General features: G+C 42.8%; 1 long non-coding RNA gene across 3 annotated transcripts; it reads left to right on the top strand.

The window, feature by feature from the left end:
* The first annotated feature begins 1,473 nt into the window (after nucleotides 1-1,473).
* On the top strand, nucleotides 1,474-18,224 carry LOC102025447. 3 transcript variants are annotated; one of them, XR_263305.2, is made up of 5 exons: nucleotides 1,474-1,719; nucleotides 4,168-4,299; nucleotides 9,841-10,122; nucleotides 16,216-16,305; nucleotides 17,460-18,224. It is a non-coding gene; the product is annotated as an uncharacterized LOC102025447 (long non-coding RNA). The 3 variants fall into 3 exon arrangements; XR_001236778.1 differs by lacking the exons at nucleotides 9,841-10,122; nucleotides 17,460-18,224 and adding an exon at nucleotides 16,458-16,519 and having other exon boundaries at nucleotides 1,475-1,719; XR_263304.2 differs by lacking the exon at nucleotides 9,841-10,122 and having other exon boundaries at nucleotides 1,478-1,719.
* The last annotated feature ends 3,522 nt before the right edge of the window (nucleotides 18,225-21,746 follow it).

The following is a 21,746-nucleotide window of genomic DNA, read 5'->3' on the forward strand; positions in this document are numbered from 1 at the left end:
GTACATCTCTAAAGTGTGCTTCAGAAGAAATATCTGGGAGCCGAGGAGAAAGCTGATTGTGAGCTTGCCCCTTTAAAAATGTATCTCACCTTGCATTCCATGTCTCTGCTTTTCATGCCATTCTGTTGTATTGCACTGAGAACTGTTGAAGGGCAGGGCATGGAGCCTCACAGAGGCTGCCTAAGAGCAGATGTGGCACCTGCTGTGTCCTCTTGACTTCACTGAATCCCAACTGCATCTATGGCTCTTCTCTGCCACTTTTCAACAGTTCCTGAAAAGGAAGTTACAAGCTACAGCGCTCTGATGTGCCTATAATATGAAATCCAAAGGTTGGGACTTGGATCTCTGCTCCAACTCCAGATTACCCTGTGTCTCTCCCATCACAGAATACCTCGGCAACCCATTCCCTGAGGTCACTCGGTAAAACGGCAGCAGTGAGTCTGGAACCAGTGGCACAGCCCAGCCATGCCTGGGAATGAGGAAAGGCAGAGCACCCTGCCTTTCCTGCCTGGGCTTGCCTGAGACCACATGTCTACCTGGTGACAGAGCCTGATGAGGAACTCAGGACCTTTGTACTGAGTATGTACAGTCTCAGAACAGCTCTGCTTTCACCTGTCCTAACATTGCTTATCAATGGATTTCCAATGAGATATATGAAAGTCAAATATTAGTTCTAATTTTTAAAGTGGCTGTGTTTCCAACTAATATTTAGAATTCCAAAGCAGTTGGCATCCCGGTGAAGTCAGCTTGATGAAAACAAGCAAACAAACAAAAGAAAGGCTTCTACACCCAACTTCCCTGCGGCAGGGAAAATGGCTTTGAGGCGGCTAGCCTCAGCGAGGAAGAGCAGGGAGATTGTGTGCACACCGACACACGCACATTCAGTCGCTTTGTCAAAAAAGCCCAGTGCTGAAGCATTTCAATTAACCAAGTGGGATGGTTTACCTGATAAAATGCTCCCTGCGTGAGTGTAATTACATATTTATACCCCACCGAGATTTTTTAATTTCTGTTTGGTTTGTTTGCCTCAAAAGTGTTTGTCACCGGGAGTGTTCTTGATGTGCAATTTTAAAGCAGCGTTGGCCAACTGCATGCTTGTTTTCATTTTAGATTCATTACAACTTGAAGATGATGCGTCTCACCCCGTACATATACAATACCGATCCTTCCCCAGAGCACAATGCATCAAGGAACCGGAAGAGATTTAAGGGAACGCTGACAAGTACCTGTCCCTTGCTCCTCTGCCAGGAGCTTTCTCTTTGAAAACATGGCTGCTATCTTCGCAGGATTGTTTCTCATCTTCTTTATTCTCAAGGTTTCCCTTCAGCCTACCCATTCCCCAACAATATGGCAAATGAAGCCAGAGGGATCCAGGACCTTCCTGAAAGTCTCTGTCCCACCCTTTCTGGATGAAAATACAATGTATGGGTGCAAATTGCTGATGCAGTGGGGTTGGTTTTTTTCTACCAATAAGCACTGAGTCCCTGCTCTGTCCTGTCTGTCACCGCCAGACGTCAGACGCTGATCTCCTGGGGGTCCGTACCAACAAAGACGCAGGCGTGTAGGGCAATGACGGCAGGGACTGCCTGTGCTTCCGGCGGAGAATCGTGCAGTTCCGGTAGGGATACAGTGCAGTTCCGGTGAAGGCGCCGCAGTTCCGGTGGAATGTCTTACAGGCAGAAATCAACTCTGCCCAAGGAGGAGGTGATGGCTCTGGAGGTAGGCCTTCAGGATTCACTCCACAGTCATGAGAGCTCTGCAGTTGTTTAGACCATATACGAAGCCAGTAAGACCAGTATGGTTCCTGCATTTGTTCTTTTGGGTGGAAGCCAACACCGGGGACAAAACATCTGAAGAAGACAAGCGCAGGTTGTGAGGAGAGCTATGGAGGGGATGATGCAGACCGAGTGGAGTTGGAAGTTCCTTTGTGTGGTGTGGTCAGCAGAGGCCTCTCTGAAGAGGTGACCCTTGTGCTGAGACCAAAAGGGTAACAAGGAGCTAGTCACACACAAAGGAAAGAGCAACAGCTAGGACTGGGAAGGGACTGAAGTGGGCAAAGAGTAGAGCAGTGGAGTGAGTCCTACTGAAGCTGGATCCTGCAGGGCCTTGAAGGCCACAAGGAAGACTACACTTTTATTCCCAGAGAGATGAAAAATCATTAGTTGAGTGTAGGGGTGCATGCCTGTAATCCTGGCTACTTCAGAGGCTGAGGCAGGAAGATTGTGGGTTTGAGGAAGCCTGGCAAACTTAATGAGACCTTGTCTCAAAATAAAAAAGGTCGAGGATGCGAGTCATTGTTAAAACACCTCTGGGTTTGAGTCCCCAGTACTTACAAAACAGAAACAAAAACAAAAAACCCTATTGAAGGATTTAAATAGAATGACATGATTTGATTTGTTTTAAAAAGATCAGTTTGGAGCTGGGTGTGGTGGTGCACACCTCTAATCCCACAGCACTCTGGAAGGTTGAGGCAGGAGGATTAAAAATTCAAGCCCAGTCTGGACAACTTAGTGATTTAGCAAGATTCTGTTTCAAAATTAAAAAATGGAGCTCAGGGTGAAGGCCCTGAGTTCAGTTACCAATATCAGAGCAAAAAAGAAAAAAAGCATTTTAGCTGCAAATGAAGAAAGGGTAGGGAGAGAAGCAAAATTGAGATGTATATTTTCATAGTTCTTTGATTGATGTCTATCCTCTACAACAGACTGTAGCTTCATGAGGACAGAACACTGTCTGTTTTCCTTACCATCATAGTAACTTCTTATATCACAAAAATGCCTGACATAATAGGAACACAATGAATGAATGACAATGAATGAATGGCATTCTGGTCCCAAACCAACCCATGCCAAGGGAGCTGACTTGGAATCATGTAATAGGAAACACTTAAGGTTTGCCTTTGAGGTTACTAAACAAACCAGTGTAATATAAATTCTTGTCACTTGGGCAGCCTGAAGGCTGAGCCTTGAGATGCTAGGAACTTGCAGACCTGGCCACTATCAATAGGGCTTCTCAGGAGTTCATTTGAATCACTTAGCTGTCATTTAAATCACCCGGTCACCCATCTGAGTTATCTGCAAACTTTCACAAGTCACCACGCTTATTCTATTTTAAGTTTTGAAGTGCTACCTGACACTGAAACTTGAAAAACAAAAAACTAAAAAATTCCCAGGTTCAACTAGATAGCATGGACAGAAGTTCACCAACCATTCTCCTTCTCCCACCCTGGGTGATACAGTTTGTTCTTATATCAAAAGCTCAGACCCTAGTTCCTCTTTCCCATTGTTCTACTTCTGTGCACCTTACCCCAATCCATTGTCCCCTCTGGCACCAAAGTCACCTGTCACAGATGTCAGTCAGATCACACTCCATAGTAAGCAGAATCCATAACCAAGATGGCCCCGGTGAACAGACCCCCGAGACAGGATTCCCCCTTCCTCTCTATCCAGTGCTCTGGGGACCAAATAGCCTGGGGTTCTTTATCATAATCTTCTGGGCTTTGCATGGCCATATCTGCCCAAGTGTCTTTGCGGTCTTTTCCTTAGTGAAATACTTCTCAGCTCTTTGTTCTTCTCTGTGCCTGCTAACCCCACCGCCAAGGGAGATTTGGCAAGTCTTCCTTCCAGCCACCAGGCTGTCGTGTATCCATCGTGTCTGACTTAGCTTAGGTTGCTCCAACAAGTGTACATAGACTGTGTGGCTGTATTTCTCAGCGTTCTGGGGGTGGAGGTGCTAGCTAATCCCATGTCTGATGAGGGTTCTTATCCTGGTTCTCAGGTGGCCCATCTCCGTGGAGCTGTACAGTATTGAAAACAGAGAAAAAGGAAGCAAACACTCTGCTTTGTCCTTACAAGGGCACTAATTCCATTCAAGAGAATTCCACCCTTGTGTCAGTTACTCCCACAGGCCCTGCCTCCTAGTGGAGTCAAGGTTGGAACAAATGAGTGTTGGAGGAATATAAACATTCAGTGCATCTGGTCCTCAGGAACTTCTCCACTGGATTTGAGGTTGTCACCTGTTCACACTGATCTTTCCCCTCCTTGGCTCTGAGCTCTTTAACACTATATATTATGCATTATTTTTTATATTTTCAGTACCTAATAGGTTTGTTGAAACATAAAATTATGTCAATTCAGTTTGTACAAGACCTTTCTATATTTTATATTCTAGAACATTCTTTATTGATGGAACAGCCTCTTTTTCATGTGCAAGAGTGACATCCACCAAAGCATTCAGCAGAAGCCCTTCTCTGGACCCTGAGTTATATCCTGTGGAATCATCTTTAAGAACAAGAGTGCTGAGGTGGGCATGGTAGACCGCACCTGTAATCCCATCACTCTGGGAGGCTGAGGCAGGAGGGTTGCAATTTGAGCCCAGCCTGAGCAACTTGGCAATTTAGCAAAACTCTGTCTCAAAACTAAAAAAAAATTAAAACAATTTTAAAAGGGTGGCTGGGGTGTAACTCAGTGCAAAGGCTCTTGTTTTAATTCAAAGTACCACCAAAAACAAGAGTACTGATTGTTTTTTCCCAGGTTCATAATTTATTGTACAAATGGAATATTCCATGATGAATTGACATTAGCTCCTCCAGGCATAGGGACTTAACAGACAGAGTCAGACATTTTTAGAATCCTGGCATGCACAAGGCCCTGGGTTTGAGCCCTGACACACGGTGCTTTCACAGCTGGAGTTTTCTCTCCTCCGCTTGAAGTATAAGATCTTCAGGGCGATGCCTTTGAGTGTGGCCTGGGCGCAATTCATTCTCCATGTGACAGTATGAGAGCTGAAATATTTTTTAATGCCAGTGAACTGGATTGGGCAGCAGGTTTTAGACCTGCCATGATTTCAATCTTGCCAAAGCCACAAATTCCACAGCTGGCATCCTTCAACTTACAGAGCCACCCACTGAGTGCTTTTGCATAACTGTGCCTACCCGCGGTGCAGGTTGACTCTGAGCGACCCAGCGTGTACAGTCTGCCTCTGTCAGTGATCGTCAGTAAGTTTCCTCCTTTGTGTGGCCCCTGATTTTCCTAGACTGATTTTTTACTGTTACTCTCCCTGACGACACACTGATCATGCCATTGGATGCTCCCTTAAGCTAATCTTGGATCCTACATAGTTAAATCAAAGATTTCATCACTTAGTTTTCCAGTAACATAGCAATTACTTTACCATTAACAAATAAAAATAGGGCTGGGGATTTAGCTCAGCGGCAAAAGCGCCTGCCTGGCAAGTGCAAGGTCATGAGTTCGGTTCCCGGTACCAGAGAAAAACCAAAAAAAAAAAAAAACCAAATAAAAATAAAAATGTATGCCAAAGAGTGAAGTACTTTGGTATGGGGTGGGCATTAAGCAAGGGGCCTTTCTGAATGAGGTCTGCCCAGAGGTGCTTCCACATTTCCTTTGAGTTCAGGAGTTGTGGACACCTCCGGCCAGTCATACACAAGTCCACGCAGAATCACAGCCTGATACAAGGGGCAGTGACTTGGGAGCCCCCTTGCCTGTGAGGCACTCGTGTTCTTCAGCTTCAGGGTTACTCTCCAAATCTCACTCCAGCTGGCTTTGCCTTAATTTTTCTTAATCCCATTTAATCAACTCAGCTAGGGGTTGTGGACAAAGATGTTCCTATATTCCCAGGATGTGTCCGGGTAGATAAGCTCATGGATGTGTTAGACGGTACAATTATCCACATTGCTATTCAATATTCCATTCCTTTCCTTTCCATTTTGCTCACTTTGGGTCTTCATTTTCAGAGTGATTGATATTTCCTAAGGAGAACTTAAGTATTTGTGTCATTCTATTCAAAAACCTATTTCTTCTCACACAACTGTGAGATTTAGAAGCCTTTAGCCCTCCCCAGAAACAAAAATCCCCATTCCATGCGTGTGTGCTTCCTCTAAACTTCTACTGGCCCCAGGTCTAGGGTTTCCCCTACTGACCTCAAGGGGCTGCACAGTGACCCATCTGCTACTGTAAAGAAGCAGCTTAGGGTCTCTCTTCCTGGGGTGCGTTTCCTGGAAGTGCATGGAGCTCAATGCTTGGGAAGTTTGCTAATAATAGTAACTATATATTTATCCACCAGGCCACCTGAAAAATAGTTGTGTGATTTTACTCTGCATTCAGGGAAATGCAACGTTTTCATTTTCTCTCTCGTTTTTGGAAAGAAGCAGACTGCTGAGACTATTAGAGAAAATGCAAATCTCCTGGCTGTTTGGGAAGGCTCCAAAAGAATGAAAGTGAGCAGTTGCTACCAGCAGTGTTTGGATGAAAATGTAAAATCTTTGTCTTTAAAAGTGTTTATTTAACTGCGGAGAGTTTACATAGCTTGGGGAGAATTACAGTGGAAGAAATTACATCCTGCTCCCACCACCATCGGCTTTCTCCACCTGCCAATTGTCTCACTTCAGTCCACTGGGGCATTAGTGATACTTAAAATGATCAAAAAGGAAAACCAACATTTCCTAGTAAGTCGTGGAAGCACGCGATTGTCTCTGAATGAGGAATTTGCATCCCTCTCGGCCCCCTACATTCAAAACCATTTCTTTAAACACAAGTCACCCATCAGACTGATGTTCTGCCTTCTCCTTGTCCTTTCCAAATGAATAAGTTACAGTTCCTAAGCTACTGCCCCATGGCAAGCACAGGACTCTGTTTCCTGTAAATGCTTAGTAAATATTTGCTGATTTAATTTTTTAAATAAAGTAAATGATTACATAATTTAGCAAGCAACTGGTAATTAGCAATCAATTAGTGGATTTACTTAAATTCTTCTTGGGGGAACCTCGTTTGAGGAAGTGGTCAGATAATGAATAAGCAGGTTACCTCATTTTCCTGCCTCCTCTGCCCTAAATTTTGAGTCCCCTACTTTGAGCCAAACCTGAAAATAGGTCTTATGTTAGAAACTGATTAATGAAGGATGAACCAAAAAACACCAGATCCTCTGTTCTGAGTTTCCAGAATCAAAATCCAACATCTCTATTAACATGTTGCTCCTGCTCGTGTTAATGTAGAATTCTATAAAGCCCAGGGAAGCGTGCCAGTCCCTCATCCTGCTGAGACGGTAACATGGTCAGAAGGAAAGGTACGAACATATAACACCAGACCATGGAACTGCAGTTTATGAGGCCTGTTGGTGGTTCCTAAAACAGATCACAAGATCCCTAGGAGGAAGATATTTAAGAAGCTCATGACTCTCGGCCTGATGAAATGAGTCTCGATGAAAGTTGGGGACTTAGATCTTTTAAAAGTTCCCCAGCTAATTCCTGGGATCCGTTATCCTGGGGACAATTTATTTGCATTGCAGCAGTGTAGGCCCCAAGGAACATTCAAGCACATGTGGTATTCAGACGACACACACATACAAGGAGACGTGCGGTGTTATAAAAAAGACATTTGGCTTCCTGGGGAGCAGATGCTTGGCTAAGATGCTGATGATGAAATTCTTGATCTCATTCACCTTATGTTGATTGTTCTCAGTGGCCTGGAAAATAACGGAGTTGTTTTGAAATAAGCACCTTTATACTCTATCAAGGTCAAACCTTTTACTTGATGCACTTAACTAACCATGTAAAATATTACATCAGCAAGCCTAGGAGGCACTTAGAGATATATTCACATTTGCATAATGTCCTCTGTAAGTTAGTCTTTGGTCCTTAAGGGTGTTTAGAATAACTGCATGCAAGAATATACTTAATCCAATCTCATTTTAGCTTTTGCTCTTTTAAGATTTCAAAATTAATAAATCCTCCTGATACTCCAAATTACCATGAGCTTTTATAAGCATAACTTTGTAACTTTAACCCATTTATGAACATACCCCACAGGCAAATGTACTAATGAATAAGAAATAACATTAGAAGTTTAAAAGATGGTCTCTTTATGAAGTAATGTAAGAAAATCCTGTTAGCTGGATCGAGTACAAAAGTGCGATTTCTTAAAAAATAGAAAATCCGTCACAAAATTACATGTAATTACAATAACCAAAGGATAGAAAGTAAGAAGGGTTGGAGTACCATGCATTATTTAACTTAGTACATGTTATCACTTGCTTGCATATGGATGAACGCAAGAAAAAAAAAGAAACATACACAAACCCTCTGCCTGTGGCTAAAGAAATCTCAGTATTTTGCACTTGACTCTCTTGTATGTGAATTCTTGACCAAACCTCTCAACATACCTGATAGCTAGGTCATGCTTCAAGATCCTTGGTCCTTTGAAGCTTACCTGCTGTCCCACTCTTCTGCTTTCTCACAGCACTGTGGATTGATCCCTGGTCCTTCACACTGAGCTACCTCCTCAGCCCTTTATTTTTCATTTTGAGACAAGGTCCCACTAAGTTGCTAAGTTGTCCAGGTTGGACTCAAACTTGCAATTCTCCTGCCTCAGCCTCCCAGAATGCTGGTGGTCCGCTCTCTTCTTTTACTTATTCTAACTTGTTCTAAAGCTCTACTATAAAATAAAACTGGGGCTAGCTCTCTCCTCGGAGCTGAAGGAAATGCTGAAGTTAGCTTTATTAACAAGCTAAACCTCTCTTTTAGTTAGGTCAGCACGATTATAAGCCATACATTATCATTCTAGCACACTTACATATGCATTTCCATCTTCTAAATTATTTTGTAGTAATTTTATATAACTTGTACTAAATTCCATACTGCAAAAAGGTCCGTCATTCATGACTCTGATTCACTGTTCAGGGTCCTGAAAGAAAAATGGATCCAAAATCACACAGCCAGTGCCTACCAGAGCAGAAAATAGAATTTAGATTTGCTAAAATTCATGTTAGGTGATTCACGGAGGTCATATCCAAAAGGAGGATAAAGTGCTGTCATAACGAACTGAAAGGAAGAGTGTGAAGTGGAAAACCAGCTATTACTCTGCCAGGTGCGGTGGTGCGCACTGTGATCCCAGAACTCTAGGAGGCTGAGGCAGGAAATATGTAGCCAAGTGAGAAGGCCCTGGGTTCATACCAGTACAGCAAAGTGAACAAACAAAAACAATTGTTCAACATGCTGGGAATGCCAAGCAAGACTCCCGCAGGAGGCCTGCCAGGTAGTCAAGGGCAGAATACCCATTGTGTGGCCAGTGGCTGAGGGCAGCTGGATGAGTCTGGCCTTGGAGAAGGTGTAGAAGCTGAGATCATGGGATGTATCCAGGAGGACATCTGCAAGCAGAGATCCCTCTCAGGTTGCTAAGAGCTTTCCTGAGAAGCGCCAGGCCGTCAAAACGTGTATCCTTCCTATTTTAGGTAAAACTGAAATTTGACCACACATGAACAAACAGACGTGGTGGAAAATTAGGGATAATTTCAACATCCAACAATCAGAAAAGTGAAGTAACTGACTTTGTTTTTGAAGTAATTGATGATAAAATATTTAATGTCATAGAAAAGTTCTCTGTAATATGGTATGGAAAAATTTACTCGGTAAGATGATCCCTTGAAATACATAAATTATTAACAATGATTTTATTTCTGAATGGCAAAATTATTACAGGGTTTAATTTTTCATTATTCTTATATTTTCCAAAATCTCTATGAATATGTACTGCTTTTATAATGAGACCCTCTTTTTTAAATTATCATATTCATTTATATGGTTACAAAAGGATGAATTGGTATCATCTAGTGAACAAAAATACCATCTACATAAGTTGTAGCATTATTTAGAAAAAGTAAAAAATTAGAGAAACATAAATGTCTGTCAGCAAAGAAATGGATAGGTAAGTTAATGATTATTATAGATATTATTATAAATTATAAATTTTCTTATTACATAGGTAACATTTATTGGTCTGCACTATGTGCTATATACAGTTCTAAGCATTTCAAGTGTCTTAACCTTTGTAGTCCCCACTAGGACCTCTGAAGTCCATTCTGGAGAGAGTCCAGAGTCTCTGGAGGATCAGCACCCAGGATACAAGACTGTGCAAGGGACCTGTGGCTTCAGGGCCAGAGGTGGGACAGCCCACCATGGCTGCCTGCAGGCCAGAAAGCCAGGGGAGCAGGAGCTGTGCAGTCCAAGAAAGTGAGCTACAGAAGCAGAGGGTCCAGTGATGCAGCCCTGGTCCCAGTGAAGGCCCAGAAGCACCCAGGCTTGTGCATGGTCACATTCAAAAGCCAAACCACCTGGTGTGTGATGTTCATAAGCCAAAGCAATAAGAAAAAATGCATCTGCTCAAGAAAAGTGGAATGAGTGTGTGCTTGAGTTTTAGCCTTCCTTCAACTGGAAGGGGGTTGTTTATGTGTGTGTTTGCTTTGAGACAGGATCTTGCTATGCAGTTCAGGTTGGCCTTGAACTCACGATATAGCCCAGGCTGGCCTTGAACTAGCAGCAATACTCCTACCTCAGCCTCTCCAGTGCTGGAATTACAGGTGTGCATTGCCATGCCTGGCTCAGCTTCCTCCAGTGTCTATTCCCATGTTCAGGGCAGGTCTTCTGTGCCACCCCCTGTGCAGGGAATGGGGTCCCGAGAAGGTGCAATGGGAGATTACGAGGAAATTGTAGATACATGCTAAATGGAAAGCTGACACTGGGTGGGACCTGACCTCTCTGATGGAGAGACAGCGACAACCCAGCATGGTCTGCCTGATTATTTATACATTGTAAAAATGCGGCGGTAGTGTGCAACAGGTCCAATAGTGCAAGGTCTCAGTGTTTTGCTGAGAACACTGAAAGAAAAACATTCTCAGAGCTCTCTGTGCTGTAGTGAACAGGGGAGAACACCAAGGCAAGACACCTGTTGATAAGCAACTGAGCTAGAAGTCAACTTGTTTACAGTCTGCCTATGGCAGTCCATGTCCTTGGGACTGGCTTTGCCCTAGTCTCAAGGAGGTTGCCAACCCAGGCACTTCCGCACACACCAGTCATCTCAGAGCTGCTTGCACATTCACACTTAGCAGAGTGTTCTACCAACTGTCTGGGCATCTGTCCATCTAGTCCGATTGATGACCCTGCCGAACCACCACAATGCTATTGTTATCCTCACCTACAGTTGAGTGATTGCATGTGCAATATTCATTACATCCTGCTGTGTTTACTTTGCATTTATTTAATTATTAGCTCTGTTGAACTTTTATGCTTATTTTTATTCAGCATTTAAGAAATGAGGGGACAAAAAGGAATGAAGGATCCTGATACACTGACGTGGAAAGATGCCCACGATGTGTAGTTATATAAACAAAGCAAGTCACAAAAGAGAATATTCAGGATAATCACCTTTCCATACATAAGAAACAAAAATGTCTGCAGGCATTGGATAGAGAAAAAGTTTTTGAAGCAGTAAAGCAGATGATTGAAAGGCCTGTCCAAGGCAGAGCAGAAGTGAAAAAGACAGTTTCACATTTTACTTCATTAAATTTGAAATTTTTAAAGACTTGTGTTATTAAAATATCTTTTTAAAAGAACTGTGAAAAATAAAATTACGCTATCTTCATCAACTAAAGCCATGGAAGACAAAGTACAACCTCTCTAGGAAAACCCAAGTCAAGTGTGCCAAGGCTGTCCCGCAGGGACTGGGGGGGCTAGGGAGCGGGGCACATCTGAACATAGCCACTCAGGGAGGGAGGAGGATGGTGGCTTGAGGGTTCCAGGAGAACTTGGCTAAGCAAAGTAATTAATCAGGAAATTACAGTGGTGAGGTGAGGTGATACAACTTTCTTAGTGGAAGTCCTTACATTGCAGCTCTAATTCAGGACTTGATCCCAGCTGATTAAAAATTAACTAATGGGTAGGCATGGATGGTGTCTTGAACCCACAGTCACAAGTACTCAGGAGGCTGAGGCAAGAGGATCCACTTGGCCCAGGAATTTGAAGCCTGGGTGAACAAAATAGCAAGACCATATCTCAAAAAAAAAAAAAAAAAAAGTTATATTGATTTCAGCAGCAGATAACTACTCTTCTGTTCTAAGGCAAAGAAACGACATGGCAGGACACAGAATATTCAGAAAATTAAGCTTCTAGGCCACTCAGGTGCATTGGCAGGAGAAAAAACCCTGCATAGTTAGAGATATTTTAATATCGTGGCATAAAATAAGAGTGAGAAGGCCAAAGTAGAGATATGGGAAATGCAAAGGAAGAGACAGTTCAGAACAGTATTACATGTTAATATAAATTTTTAAGTTGATTAGTAATTTTTTAAGTGCTTAAAAAAAAGACTCAGAAGAAAAACAGAACAGTGCAACCCTTAGACCCGAGCAAGCGGGCTCCTTCTCAGGACGGCAAGATTTTAGAAGACTCCAGACTTCACAAACGTAACCCAATGGCATTTCATCGAAGCACACAGGTTCGTCTCCCTACACCAGTGTCTTATGTGGCCCAACTTGGCCTTTGGTTCCACCCACCCACTCCCCTGACGAACTTCTCCCAGACCCCGGGGAGATGCTTGGCACTGCTCCTGTCCCGGGCTGGAAACCGCATAGTAGTGCCCAGACGTGGCCCAACAGGGCACAGGAGGGCACAGACAGCAGTGGCACTTGTGTTCAAGGGAAGACACAGTGCACACCGGGGGCTCAGACCCCTCTGAAGGCTGAGGCAAAGAGTACAAGTTTGAGTCCAGTCTAAGCAATTTGGCAAGAGCCTGTCTCAAAATTTAAAAAAAAGAAAAAATAGTGGGAATGCAGCTCGGTGACAGGGTACTGGCCTAGCGTGCTCCAGGCCCTGAGTTCAAGTCTGAGCACAGACAACAAACAAACAAGCAAATGACAGGAACTTAAAAGAGCCTTTTTCTCTGCACTGAAGAAGCAGATGCTTATGTTACAAAATGTTTTCCCCCAAAACTATTCTAACTGTTCCCCCAAAACAACATCTATTCTCTTCTTTTTTTTTTTTTTTGGTACCAGGAATCGAACTCAAGAACTTACACTTGCTCTTTTGCTTCTTTTCTGTGTTTCTATCCATGATTTTAGCCTCTTCATAAGTTAGTGGAGTGAGGAATATTTGTAATAGTAAATAATTCATATTACTCATAATTGAGAATCATATATAACATCTATAAAGACCTTTGTATGGTTTCATTTTCTACAAGATTTTAATGAAATGTTTAGAAAAAGTTTTTAAAATTGAATTAATATGTCAGCTTTGTCTAAATAATTTTGCCTTAAAATGTTGATATTTAATATTATTTGCATTTTAACTTTTAACTTTATTAATATATTTAAATATTTTAGAGGAAAAGAACCCTTGTGAAAATACACTGAAAAATAATTTTCATATTTTATAAAAGTTGTCATTATGTGTATTTTTACTTCAAATTACATTTTTGCTGAAAATACATTCAAATTTGTGTTTTGAGGAGTTTTGGGTTGTTTTCTAGAAGGACCTTCAACCTGAAGCATTTTTGATACAATTACATTTTATTTTCTAACCATTTAGATAGTTGCTGTTAATAGAGTACAAATTGTGTGAGAATCCTGATTATAACAACATAACTGATTTTGCTGAAGAGGCAAGAAGTTTTATTAAACACACACATAATAACTTGTGAAATATGTATGCCTTTATTTTATCACTTATCCAAACAGCACCAATCAACAGAATGCCCAAACATGTGCAATTATAATTAAATTTAGTTGTCTCTGGCATTGTGCCAAATTGCAGTCTTATTTAAGCCATAGCTTTACCCATATTTTCCTGTAGTTTATTACAAAGGCATTATTTTTTAAGGCAAAAGGATTTTAATTTATTCAGAGTTTGTAAGGTTGAATTTTTATCATTTTAAAATCTTTCACTTATAAAGTTTATGGACCCCTATTTTACTCTTGGGTCCTTCAAATGACATGGGCAGTCCTGGATCCCAGAGACAGTAACACGGGGAACAAAGGAAATGGATGCATTAAGGATAAAAATGACTATCAATCTGGTGATCCCGCTGACAAGAAGAGGAGCACAGGAGAGGGAAGTGGTTTAGAGCTAGAAAGTCTTGTGAGTTCAGAGGAGGAGTCTGGGGAGGTTTTCCGGGGCACTGTATGTATCAAGATGCAGAGCCATTGATGAGCTCATGGCTGAATGTGCTGTTAGGAGGCAGGGCCTCACGGAGGAGGCCTCACCTCGGTGAGCTTTGGAGATAGATCGCCTCCCTCTACCTCCCTTGTCTCTCTGCTTCCTGGTTGCCAGGAAGTGGCGATGCTCCACCAGGGCCTTCTGCTATGATGTTTCTGCCTCGCAGCTGGCTAATCACGGACTGAATCCTGTGAACCAAGGGCCAGAATCATTCCTCCTTAAGTTGTGGGTGTTGGATACTATATCCCGGCAACTGCAAAGCTGACTAACCCAGGCGGCTTGTCCACTGTCCTTTCATAAAGTCTGGCAAGGATGAGTGCCTGTAATCAGTTATGAACCTGAAGGAACGACACATTCAGCGTCAGTTCCATACGGAAGGAACAGTGGGAGGATGAACGTGGCATCCCTGACTTGTGCAGCTGAGCTGTCCCTGTGAAGACACCATGTGTGGAGCAATCCCAGAGTAGAATGGCAGCATGAATAGCCACTCTGCTAGATGGAATCAGAGTTAAGCATTTCTCCTGGGGGCAATCCCGGAGTGGCTCTTAATCTAGACTTCAGAAATACAGGCTTTATTTCAGAATACCCAATTCACACTATGGGCTGCTAGAGTAAATTTTATTAAATAGATTCTCTAAGATCTTTCTATCACTGTTCTCTGAAAATCACATTCCTTTCTCTCAGCTAGCTGTGGGCTGAGGTGACCTCACCTTAGTTTCCTTACATCATATACGTAGGCTACACTGTTTCTCTTACATCACCTAATACTTTCCAAAAGGGACCCAGCACTCTGTCTGCTTCTCCTCAGATCTATGGCTTGACTGGTCACCTTTCCCTCCTCCCCACAGTCACTGCCAGGTGGCCATAGCCACTGGTCACACACTACTGACTCTTTTCTTAGCCCCAGTTGGACTGGCGTGCCAAGTTTCAATCTTACATGAGCCAATTCAAATATTGTGTTAGATTTCTATCACTGTTACAAAATGCCTGAGATATTTTATAAGAAAGGTTTATTTTAGCTCGTGATTTCAGAGATGTTAGAGCCACAGTGCTTGGCCCTATTGCTCTAGGCCTGTAGCAGCACCATAAGTCACCGCAGGAGAGGAGGCCTATTCAACTCATGGAAGCTGGGAAGCAAAGAGATGGGGGAGCTCCCAGCCTCCCCTCAAGAGTACACCCCAATGTGCTTCCACTATACCTCACTTGTCAAAGGCCTTACCGCGTCCCAGTAGCACCGTGCCCCAGGGCCCAAGTCTGTAGCACCAAGTGTTACCAACTGTAACTGATACAGTCCTGAGTATTTGAGGGGAGGAAAGGAGAGGAGCTCAGCGGAGAACCTGGGGAAGACTGCACCCATCTCCAGGGGATAATTTAACCTTTTCCTTCCTTTCTTATTCCTTCCCCTGCTCTCCCCAGCCTCAACTGCTTGAGTCTTCAGGAATCTTCTAGGGTCAGAGAAATGTTTTCTGTGACTCTGACCCACACAGGGCAGTCTTACAATACTTTTAACCCTTTAGTAGATGGCCCTGCTCATTATAGGAGGTTAAAATGTAGCGTTCCTAACCTCTATGCATATTCAACTTATTTTAAAATTCAGTTCAAATTAATCCAGCATGCCTGGGCTAAGCCGTATTAATGTAGTAGTCTCAGCTTCCACTCCTCTGTCACCCAGCCCCGCACCCGGGACCCCTCACCTGTCAGAGGGCTGTGGTCCGTCTCACCCACTCACTCATTCCCTAAACATATTTTGGCTTTGCCAAACCAGTTTGGGTTCTTTGTAAGACAGAATTCAAGAAATGAGTACATAGAAAAAAGACCTGAAAGGAAGAGGAAAACTAGCAGGAATCTTGCTTCCATCACTCGCCTTTGTTGTTAGAAAGCTAAGCGGTGGGTAAAGCTGAAGGGAGTTTTAAAAGCAAAGGCTGAGCTAGTTAATTGATCTACACAATGTAGAACAGAGGAGCAGGGAGGAAGGACCAAAAGAGGAGAAACCGCCCGATGTGTGAAGCTTATTTCTTGGGGAGGGTGGTGTGTTGGAACCCCTGCAGTGTGCAAGAGGTGAGACTGGAGAGAGATTTTTGGACTGTGGAATATGGAATACACCCCTGAAATGTCCTATAAGTGACACAGGTAAAAATTAGAATTCTTTTATTTCTGTGGTTGCTGTGTCTGAAATTATGCTTCACATGGGGACCGGGTACCTGAGGCTTCCTTTTGTGTTTCAGTTGTGTGATGACGGGTGTGGTCAGGTCCCACTTGCTGTTCCTCAGGAGATGATCCTCCAAGAAACGTGTGCGCCGACAGCATGTACCCAGGTGGGACGGACTCAGCGTTTCCTGTGGACACTCCCTTGTGCTTTCTTCCTCTTAAGAATTGCTCAGGACTTGTTTGACATGTCTCTTTCTTACTTTCCAAGAGGAAAGATGGAATTTCACAATGATGGTTGTCCCATCTGAATTTTTTCTAGGCGAATTTACAGCATTGTGGATATGGCATATGGATGGATTCCCCAACATTCTTTATGAGCTGATTTTTTTTTTTTTACTTTTACATTTTTCTGATGTATGTGTGTAGTTCATAATAAAAAAGTTTAAATTATTTAAAGTATTTCTATCTTGTTGCTCACCAATAATTGAAGCTCAGAATGTTGGGAAATGTGAAAAAGCACTTTTTTCCCTCTATGTCAAAGTTGGGGAACAGGTCCTAAACTTAGAAACAGATTTCCACATTTACTACCCCTCTTTCACCTAGTTAATGGCTAGTTAATCGGTCATCAGAAAAAGACCGACTCAATTTAAAATGACTTTTTACACGTGTAATTTAGGTAGACCCAGGAAATAATTTATTAAATAATACCCAGTCCTGTTTTTCTTCTTCTAGTCTTGAAATGCATTTATATTTTAAACATAATGTCATCCAGATATTTTTTATAATTCCTTCATGTTTATGAGAAGTATAGATTTCTTTTTGTCAAAGAGCTTAAGATCAGATTCCAAAACAAGAGGGCTGGTGCTGAACAAGAATTCAGCATTTTTCATGAGGATATAATCCAACTCTAGAAGGAGCCATGGTTTGACTATGCCAGATTTAGGGATAAACTCCTTTTTGGTCAGTGGAGAGGGTTGAAATTTTAATCAACTATTTTCTAGCTGATAGAATCCCATATGGCGTTGGGTCATTTTGAACATGGGAATGCTCTGACATTGCACATCCCTTTTGTTTCTGCCCCCAAAATAAAGCCCCAACATCCCCTGTTTGGGGAGCTGCTTTTGGTCGATGCTACTCCCAAGAGCTCGTTGATGTCTGCTGGCAAAGCTACCCCAGCAAGTCATGCGTGAGGAGGCTCCTTGCTAACGTTTTGGCATGTCATGGTTATGCACCGCTAAGTCTTTGTCAGGAATGAACCTGTTGCCAATGTTTGTTGTCCATGCCTGTTGTTATTAATTTTCTTTCGTCTCCACCCGTCTAGCAATCATGCTCTGTTGTAAACAGCAAGGAGGAGTGAGTGAGCTCAAGGTGGCTGTCCTTCCCATTAGCTTGCAAGAGCAAAGGGGGCTGAGGTGCAGGAAAGAGAAGGAGGAGTGTATCAAAGCAGCACCTCCCAGACAGAACTTCACGAGCAGGAATTCCTAAGCCTAAAAACACCGTGATCCACCATCCCTGCACTGGAATCCCCAAGGAAGATTTAGAAAGATGGATGTAGGCACCTCTCCCATAGTTAAGTGTGTCCAGGGGCTAATTGTATCCTCTCGAGTTTTTTAAACGTGAAGTGATGCTGATGTAAAGTCAAGATTGAGAACCACCTTGATCTGGACTCAGCGAGCCTCTCCTGCAAGGATCCCTCCCTGGAGTCCAGCCAGAGCTTGCATTCACACTCGCTGGAAGGCCCCCCTCCGATGTCACAGGCTCATGTGATAGAAGAGCTGCTGGGGACCTGCAAGGTCAGCTGGCTTCACCCTCTCTCATGAGACAAGTGTGATTCGACACAAAGAGCACTGGACTTGGGTCCCAAGACTGCACGCTCTTGCTGCTTGTTAAATGAACTATGGCTAGTCCTGCTGTTCCTGCCAATCTCGTTTTCCTAAGTTATGGAATGTTTGGGAAGCTTAGTGACCATTACCAGTACCTATCTCAGCTCCAGGCCTGTGGCAGTGTTTATAGGCCAGTACATATTGTTGTCTTTGTTTCTGTCTGTAGAAATAAAGCACTGTACCTCTCAGAGGTGAGATGAGTTCCCCAGCTCTACTGTATCTGATGCTGCCAGCAGTATTCTTATTTGGGTATTGTTGATTTCCTTTATTTGGGCCAAGTGAAAATACATTTGAACTCTATGCATTTGTTATCACTTATCCCTTACCCAGTCCCCATAGAAACACTAACAGAATTTGCTTAAGAGGAGGCTGGAAGTGAAGCTCAGTGACAAAGCACTTGCCCGTCAACTTAGAAAAGAGTTGGCTTAAGAGAACCTATAATATAGAAGCAAATGAAAATGTTAATGTTGTTTCAGGATTTCTAGGGCTAGGGCTGTGCACCAAATCCCAGATCTGAAAACATTCCACTTTAGAGTCCCAAACAATCTATCTACATCTCCTCTGCTATCTCCTCCATCGACAAAATGAAAAAATTCCACCAGAGATTAATTCCTGCCTGCATGGCACTTTAAAGATTAAAATGCACTACACGCGAAAAGCAAAGCATTACCCATAGGGAGGAATAGGCAAAGCACCATGGGAAGAGGTAATAACAAGTGAATCAACCAGAAGGTGAGCCTGTACTAGAAGTGAGCTGCACAATTGCTATGAACTTAGATTTCCCATCTTGATCCCTGCAGTATCTATAGTCTGCCTGATTGAGACTTAACTACAATCAAAATTCCAAGCAAAGCTTCTGTGTTTATAGGAAAGGGCTAGCCATTTTTTAAATTAGAAAATTTGAGGTAAGTTAGTTCTTTGCTAAATATTTATTCCATTTATTTTCTCTCTCTGTCTCTGTCTATCTCTGCCTCTGTCTCTGTCTCTCTCTCTCTCTCATCTTCACACTTAAATATGTCCCAGTTGATGACATCTTAAGTCATGTGGGGATAGACTAAATGTCTACCTATGACAAAAGGCTTTCCCTTAACTGTCCAAAGTGCTTCTGAGCCATTAAATAATTCAAAACCAGAAAACACTATCAGGTACCCATATAGATTCATGTCTCTTTCTGCTGCCCTAAATGATTCCAAAGTTCACCAAATTATCTTATTTTGGTCACATACTTGCTAAATCAAGTACATGATTGTTAAATAAACTACAAAATTAGGTAGCAGAATATTCTCTGCTTGGTATTACAAAGTTTGTTTTTCCTGAAATAATGTCACTATCCTTAGGACAACTACAATTCATATTTCCATTAAGGCCTAAACCTGATACCTTCTGAGGAACATTTGCCACTACAACCTATACTGAACAATCCCTGTCCAAGGGGAGTGTGTAAAGTTAAAAAAAAAATAAAATTTGGATATGACAGAATTAATGATTTGTTGACATTTCTTGCAAGTGTGGTTCTCAAAGATGTGGGACATGGGTGCAGTTGAAGGTGGCTGGAGCTATGGTAGAAGTAATCCCATCCAAAGGCAGGAAAGCCAAGGGCTATTCCCAGTCCCAGTGTCCCTGGTTTAAACTAATGAAATGGGTGCCAGCCATCTGGGAGATTCCTGGATCTACCACGTCTATCTTAGATGTCCCACCCACAGGCCCGAGAATCCTCTCATGTATTTTTAATCCGGAACGAACAACTGCCCCCAGGTGACACCATACTGTGGCCAGGACCAGGATGGATTTAGATGGCACAGACTCTGGAAGCCCCAGTGGCTAGCTGGGCAACCTTAGCCCGCACATATCTTATAATATGACACCAAGTCTTAAGTGAGTGAATTTTTCAGAGCATGCTTATCCCATCATGAAATAGTTTGTTCTGTTGTTCTCAGTTCTATGAGAACAGTATGTTTTTACTTGAACTTTTATATTTCAATCCTTAGCCAAACTGCAAGTTCACTGAGAAGAGGAACCATGTTATCTATTATACATCCACAGTGTCTAGTGTAACGTCAGTAGATAAGGGATAGATATTCAAGCACACCTGGTTTCATTGCATTGTTGAAGCTTTAGTACAGTCCAGACTGTCTCAAGTGGATTTTCTTAACTGCTTGGAAAGAACCCTGCCTAGCAAAGACATGCCTCCCCCTCCTCACACCCAGGAGGCCTTACACATGGCTGTGTCATCAGCCACACTGGGACAGAAGCAGTACATTCCTTTATCAGAGATGTTGACAGAAGAACAACAACAAAAAATCTTTATTAATATATTTTTGTGATTCCATTGCTTGGTTGTAAATACAACATTCTATTTTTGTCTGATTTTCTGATTTTGCACATAGCTCTTCATCAATACTGTGTTTATTTTTCCTGTTTGGCTAAGTGATTAAAGAAAGAAAAGTGCCACACACACACACACACACACACACACACACACACACACATTTAGTGTGTCCTTCTCAGGAGGGGTCACCAGCATAAAAGTCTGGAATGCGGTTGGCTGTGCACCCATCCCAGCAAGGCATTAGAAATATTGGATTTAGTGTTGTGTGTCCACATATGAAATGAGGCCGACAGAAGTCTGGATCTGGGCCTCGCTCCATACTGCTGACTTGTGGAGCGCTGGTAGCCAAAAGGCTTTGGAACGGTTGTCTCTCTACAGATGCTGCCATTCATTTCTGTGGGAACAGAACCACTTATATCTAATTACAGTTTCTGCTCAAATTAACAGGACAGATATGACAGCAAAAACTTCTTCAGACTAACTGGTGGGGAGACCTTTCACTGACACAGCTTATGAAGTATTTGGCTTGAGCACAGCAATGTCAGTTTTTAAAAGTCATTTCAAATTCATACGATTCCGTCCGGCAATTTGCAGCAGCCAGAGAAAAATATTGGGGGAGGGGAACAGAGGGCAGGAGTAGTGCACAGCAGTTTGGAAGGAAGAGTAGATGATTTTACAGAGCAGATGATTTTGAAAAGATGAGGTTAGTTCACACAGCATTGTCACACAGCCCACAAGGGTTGGAGCTGAGGTTTGAACCCTGGCACCTCAACTTCAGAGCCCTGGCCTTCAACCTTGACTTCCTCCACGAATACCTTAGCCCCTGACTCATGTGGAAAATGCCACTAGCAAACAATTCAAGGGGTTTCTATGCTTAGAACCAGTTTGATAACCAGTTTCCTGCCCTTCATTCTGGCTGGTCCGCTCTATGCTATGGGCCCCAGTGTGAATCAAGCCCCCAGGACCCTATAGCTTCCTAGACTGGGTCACTACCTAAACCATAGGATTTAATCACTGTAGAACCTTCCTCCAGGCCCAAAAAGGGGGAGCCTCCCTTTGACAAGGGACGTCCCAACGAATGGAAATTCAAGGTTCACAGAATTTGCCATCAAACTGTCTTCTTTGTGTTTTATGTCTGGTTCCAGCTGTTTTTGAGTTTACTAGCCCTCTCCTGCCCATCTACCTCACCTGGCAGTTTGATAGATTTATGAGATTTCAGCCCTTCCTTCTGTGACCCGGGCTCTGATTACCATCTCTTTGCCTTGATCAAACAACTTAGCCAACAACCACTATGGCTGGGGAAAGTGTGAGGGGCACAAACTCCCAGGATCTGTCCCTGCGGGACATACTCACCTGGAGTAGACCAGCCCTGAATCCCACACAGAAATATGGTGCA

This window comes from Chinchilla lanigera, unplaced genomic scaffold (assembly GCF_000276665.1).
Source record: "Chinchilla lanigera isolate Chin_1 unplaced genomic scaffold, ChiLan1.0 scaffold00065, whole genome shotgun sequence".
In the NCBI taxonomy this organism is placed as follows: Eukaryota; Metazoa; Chordata; class Mammalia; order Rodentia; family Chinchillidae; genus Chinchilla; species Chinchilla lanigera.